At 34.0% G+C, this 6,525-nt stretch overlaps 2 long non-coding RNA genes across 2 annotated transcripts; both read right to left on the bottom strand.

The window, feature by feature from the left end:
• Positions 1–960: 960 nt before the first annotated feature.
• Positions 961–2,753, bottom strand: LOC115966100. Its single transcript, XR_004086308.1, has 3 exons — positions 2,401–2,753; positions 1,972–2,127; positions 961–1,200 (listed from the first exon to the last, which is right to left on the bottom strand). It is a non-coding gene; the product is annotated as an uncharacterized LOC115966100 (long non-coding RNA).
• Positions 2,754–3,678: 925 nt separating this feature from the next.
• On the bottom strand, positions 3,679–5,492 carry LOC115962890. Its single transcript, XR_004085632.1, has 3 exons — positions 5,404–5,492; positions 5,228–5,325; positions 3,679–3,773 (listed from the first exon to the last, which is right to left on the bottom strand). It is a non-coding gene; the product is annotated as an uncharacterized LOC115962890 (long non-coding RNA).
• Positions 5,493–6,525: the final 1,033 nt, after the last annotated feature.

Here is a 6,525-nt window from a genome sequence, read left to right as displayed (position 1 = left end):
TGTAGATAAATTTTCAATTAGAATTTCTTCTTTTTTTTGGGGGGGGGGGGGGGGGGGGATAAGTAAATTAGAATCGCTTAATCTACTAATGGCATTCGCTAATTAGTTACATGTTGCATCAATACAATTTTCCATAAACATTACATCTATCCTTTGCTCTAGAAATTGTAGATGACTTCAATAAAGAAAAAAGGAAGCATCAACTCACTTGAAGTTATATAGGGATAGCACTAATTGTCATTGAACAAAAAAAATTGTAGTTAAATGTTGCATCAATACAATTTTTGATTAACGTAGCATTTATCCTTGGCTCCACAAATTGCAAATGACTCCAATAAAACAAAAAAAAGAAGCACCAGTTCAATTGAAGTTAAATAAAGACATCACTATTTGTCACAAAGTAAAACAAAAGAAAAAATATGTTGGACTTAGGAAGAACTAATTGCATATGCTACTTGTGATTCTCTTTCAATGTTTTAGAGCATTAAGCTCCACCCTAGGAGATTTATTTGTATAGAAACAAAAGAAGACAAACCAAATGAGAATTAAAAAATAAAATATTTATTGGAAAAATAAACACCTGGCAAATATGGTCATTTGTTCTTACTGACATAATCCTTATGAAAAAATAAACAAAAGAAACAGTTTAATAGAACCTAAATATTATCATTCAAGACGAACCCTATAGTTAAGTCCAAATGAGTTCATAGCAAAATAATCAAATGTATGGGAAAGAGTGGAGATAGAAATAGCAAATGTCAAAGAGGTTAGAAGAGATTATGTAGCAGTTCAGGCAAGATAAAATACAGGTTGAAGAGAGTAAACTAATGTGGCACTTAATAGGAGAGTCTTATTGGCTAAAAGAATGTAGAGAGTCTTTCAATTTTATGTGCCACTTGGAAAAGCCTGGTTTTTAAAGCCAAAATTTAAGATATTGAATTGCTGTAGATACAGCAGAAATTGACTGAAAGCCAAAAGCACTTTTGCTAGCTTTAGGAACTAATATATCCTCTTGCAACAAACCTTGCATATGACCTAAGCTGCATAAAGAGGCATATAGTATTACAGCATCAGTAGTACCTTTTTAAACGTAAAGGAAGAGAAAGTCAAACAAAAGAGCTTGACTGTCCTGTACAGATTGCACTTGTAAAGCAATACCAAACCAAAAGTTTTGATAACACAGTTTTATAGCCACTATGCCTGAAAAAGAAATCATTAATAACAATCATTAGTGAAACTAAATATAACAATCATTGCAATATAGTGTCTTCTTCTTCAAAGTAAAATACAATCATCATATCCATATTGCTCTTAGTTTTTGTCATCCTTAGCATTAATGTACACACTTTACATTTGTCACATGTATTCTTAGGTTGAAGGACATAACTCTTAAATATTCCCATCTAGGAAGTTATTTTCTGCTTAAAATTAATATTACTGGATAATATGGGGTGTCACTTTAGAGGCTTCTAAAGAAACTTGAATATAAGTATTAACTCTAAGCACGTCTCATTTCACAAACTTAAGATAATTTGCTTCCATCTACATGGTAAAAGTCTGCAATAAGCAAGACATATATAATATGTGCAGATTATGGTAATCATTTTAAAATTCGCTTTCAAATTATCCTTAACCCTCAATGGTTAAAAACAAAGTATTCACCTTTAAAAAAATAACTGCTTTCTTATCCATAGATAAGTTAATTGTTTCCACCTGTGTCAATTAGAGGCTAATACATCATACAACCAACATCGGCATGAGCAACAATAAAGAAAACCCAATGAATGCAAGCTATGTAACTGTAATGGTAAGTGCTTTCAATCAACTTTTCCCAAATTTATTGTTTCTAGTCCCAAACAAAATATTGAACAAACAAAAATAAATTATAAATTCATCAAGATAAAAATATAATCAATCAATTTTCTTTCAAGCATTTTATCAAACATTATGGATTCAAAATAAAATATATACCTACTCTTGGGCTCTTTGCAATTCACATCCACTACAAAAGTTTCACCTCCACTGGCACTTTGATCCAATCCACATAGATACATGGGTCTACGCTGTGATTGCATGTGACATGAAAGAGCTCAATCTTTTAGTTAAGCTTCTTCCTCACAGATCTTTCTACATGCCCAACAAAAGCAAATTATTCAATCAACTCAGCCTTCGCCTTAGGATCCAAACAGTATCAAATTTGACAATTTCCCTTAATCACGACCCTATGTAACATATTTAAACCACTAACCTAAAGACCAAGTTATAAATTATAGAAATGGTGTGGGTCAGAAAATATCTCAACCAATAAAGAAATCAAAGCAACACAAACAGACCACTTCAATCAGTAAAAACCCATTACAAAACAACAACAAAAAAATGAACAGAGTTAGTATTTTGTACCTCTTTAGATACAAAAGAAGGTTTTGATATTCATTCCTTGGTAGCTGTTCCTCCTTCGGTTTAGTATTTTGTACTGCAATCGGTAAAGTTGAATCTTTGATTTTCCCGAGTCTGTGTTCCTATAAACATCGCTGACCAGAAACTCAATACCTGAAATAAAAAAATGAACTGAAAGAAACAGAGAGAGAGAGAGAGAGTCAGATATCAAATAGAAGGAGAGAAACAGAAAAGTATGCGTTAAATTGAAGGGGAACTGAATAGTTAAAAGAGAGAAAGAGGTAGCAGTCATGCGAGAGAGAGAGAGAGAGAGACGTGAACTGGTTTTGTTGAACGTTTCAACTTTTAAGATGAGTGCAAAGAAGTGAAAGACCTGTAACACAGTGGTTGGGTTATAATTCATTAATTGGGCTTTTTAAATGTCAGCACATTTTTAAGCTACATGCAAGCTTAGAGTGCCATATGGCAAAACCTCATGCACTCCTGCATGAGGTCTCTGCTTGTATATATATTGATATAGATCATAACAAAAGTGGGGTAAATGCCATAAAAATTCCAAAATGTGGGAAATAAAATATGGATATCCCTTAGAATCATATTGCAGTATATGAAGCATTAGCCAGTTTGCACAACTGATCACAATCCTTAAGCTCCTCTGAGTAAAGGTTCCACTAGACCTGTAATTATGGCTAAACAGAACTATTAGAACACACCTAAGGAAGCTACTCATATGGAGCTGTATCTTGTACCTCAAAATTTCACATCCGTTGTCAATGTACCCTGAATGCTAGGGTATTTGGTAACAGGTCTTGTCCTCAGGACCTCAGTTACACAACCTTTCTTCCCAATGCATTCCTTAGCCTGGTTTGGTGGCATGTAGAAGTACCTCTTCTGGATCCATATTCTTCACACATACCACCCATTCATTTTTGTTCACTGTGCATTTGGCAAAAGAAATCCTTAATCACACTTCACATGTGTGTGTGAGAGAGAGAGAGAGAGTCTTACAGTAAAAGGCTAATGTGGATGCTGACCACGAATGAGTTCAGTCACAACCTCTACCTGACGATTTTTTCTCTAAATGCTGGCAGATGCAAACTCCATAAATGCCCTGCCATATTGATTGCTTATTAATCATTAAATAAGCAAATGAAGGAAAACACTAGATTTTTAATATTCCAGTGCTTATGGAAGAACATAGGTTTTGAGAAGTTTGGCCAAATACAGGGGCGTAGCCAGGAATACATACTTGGGGGGGCCGGGTTGTAACAGAAATATACCAAATATAATTTTTAAGTCTATTGGATACAAAATTATCAACTTTCATATATTATTATATACTTGAACATGTTGGGAATTCAACCGAAATTTCAAACCTGTGAGAAACAAAAAAATAGAGAAAACAAAACGCCAAAAGTAAAACAATCACACGCACAAGACAGTATTTACGTGGTTCGGCAATTTGCCTACGTCCACAGAGTTGCAGGGATTTCACTATTATCAAAGAAAATTACAATGTGCGGCTACAGTGTTTTTCTTTCTCAAAAACAACAACAAGACAAAACCCCAATCACAAAAAAAAACAGCTTTTATATCCTGCGCACAGGATTCACAATGGGTTACAAAACGGGCCAAAAATTTTTTGTCGGCCCAAGCCTCCGCTCCATGAACTAAGCCTCAATAAATCTCCCATTATTCGGGTCAGGTCGGGTCATCAACCGAATCAAATCATGCCTGACGACGATTTTTCATGGAATAAAATTCATCCATTATCATCTCTATAGTGAATATGACTCATAATTCTTTTCGTTTGCTCATAATTCTTTTAGCTTTAAGAATATGACTCAATTAACCTGAAAAGAATTTTAAAAAATAAAATTTTAATTAGAAATTTTTGCTTAGTTATATGAAAATTATTCATACTCAAGGAAAAAACAAAATTTTTACTATAATTTAAACAGTCAACCCATTTTTAATACAACTTTAATTAATAATAACCTCTCAAATAATTTAATTAATTTATCTTTTATAATGTATTGGTTAATTTAATTATATAACTTTAATTATTATTGTTTAGCATAACAATAAACTATATTGCTTTAATTTATTTGTCATTAATTATAATGCTTTAATCCTAGTTGGTAATTACACGTATGTTACACGTAAAATACGCATACATACGTAACAATTAATAAAACTCTCGTTTGCCGATTTGTTTCCAATTGTACAGTAAATTACGCATTATTTTGGAATGAGAGTTTCATTCCCGTTTGTAACACACAAAAGTTATAAATTGCGGAAACATACGCGCTATAAAATACTAAAGAGATAAAGTTGAAGTCAACTACAGTAATAAATGATTAAACAGTTCCTAAAAAATAGCCTTAAAAGAGTAAACACATATTCTTTGTTACAATTCCTAAAATATAGCAATAAACAATTAAACAATTCTTAAAAAATTACAATAAATAATAGCTAATAATTTAATTATTAACTTTTGAATAAATATTAATTATTATTTAATAATGTTGGTTTACACTAAAAAGTAAAAACCAACACACTGACCATTGACCAACAAAGAGGAATAACCGGATAAGATAAAGACAAACAGGAAAAAAAAAAAAAGGGTAAAATCAACCAATGAATGATTGAAATGTATTCAGCAAAAAAAAAAAAAAAAAAAAAAGAGAGTGAGATGCTATTAATGTTAAAAGAATAAAAAGGCTCAGGCAGTCAGGCAGAATTCATTTCCACTAAACGTCTAAACCATTTGGTCATTCAGTGAGATAGAGAGAGAGAGAGAGAGAGAGAGAGAGTCAGAGAGAAAAACCTTGAGGGAGGGGCGGACTGCCGGAGCCGGAGCCGGAGCGAAGGAAGCAACGACAATCTACAAAGATTTACAAAGAAAAACCCTCCGGCGTCGACGATCTACAAAGCAACAAAGATTTCGTTTCATTTTTCATTTTAGTGACAGTGAGATAAAGAGAGAGAAAAAGAGAGAAATACCTTGAGGGAGGGCCGGAGGGAGCACCGGAGCAGAGGCCGATCTCCGATCTGCGATGAGGGGCGAGCGACGGCGGCGACGACGAGTGAGCTACGGCGTCGCGGCGACGTGACCGTGGGTTTGCTGGGGTTTGGTTTTTATCTGTGTATTGGGGATTTTTTTTTTAGATAAAAACCTCTGTCTCTCTGTGTTTGGTTTGCTGTTTGTTGAGTTTGGTTTGCTGTTGAGCTTGATTTGCTCTGTATAGGCAGTATCGGGCATTGTGGTATGCTGCCACCGATTTGATTTCTCTCTGCCAGCGACGTGATGGTTGGATTTTCTGATTCTCTGTAATATATATATTTATATATATATATATATATTTTTTTTTTTTTTTCGGTTGAGAATGCGTGGGCTTGCCGTGAGCGAGCTACTGGGCTCACCGTGGGCTTAGCTTAGCTTGCCGTGGGCTTCTCTGTAAATTTTTTATTTTTCTTCAGATTTTAGTTCAATTTTTTTTTGGGCTTTTTTTTTTTTTTTTTTGCTTGAAAGTAGAACAGATCATTTTTTTTTTTTTTTTTTTTTTTTTTTTAATCTGAGGATGTTACTAATTTTTGATTGAGGCCTGGGAGAATGGGTGAGAAATTGGGAGGGGGGGCCGGCTGCCTAAGGTTGGGGGGGCCTAATTATTTTTTCTTCATAGTCTAATGGGAAATTTTTTTTTTTTTTGCAGGGGCCTCGGCCCCCCCAAGCCACTATGTGGCTCCGCCCCTGGCCAAATATATCATACACAAGATTGATCAACCCCTGTAAAGAGGAAGGGGAAGGGGAACCCCACTGAAGGTCCTTTTTTTTCCCTGGTGGTGGGGGGCAGTTTAAAACCTACATCTACTCAAGCATGTCAGCTAGATAATATATATGAAACAATTAAAAAGAAATTGCAGAGAGTAAAACACCAAAACAAGTAAAAAACATGTGGCCTATTTTTTTTTTTTTTTTTTTGATAAAGTAAGAATGTTATATATACGAATGGCTACTCTATGCATGAAGAACATAGAGCAAACCCAGAAAATACAAAGAAGGAAAAAAAAAAAAAAAAAAAAAAAAAAAAAAAAAAAAACGAAAACCAATCCACAGATTAATTA

The sequence above is a fragment of the Quercus lobata genome, chromosome 10, assembly GCF_001633185.2.
Source record: "Quercus lobata isolate SW786 chromosome 10, ValleyOak3.0 Primary Assembly, whole genome shotgun sequence".
Classification (NCBI taxonomy): Eukaryota; Viridiplantae; Streptophyta; class Magnoliopsida; order Fagales; family Fagaceae; genus Quercus; species Quercus lobata.
The sequence above is the reverse complement of the archived record's forward strand: the minus strand, read 5'-3'. Positions and strand labels throughout refer to the sequence as shown.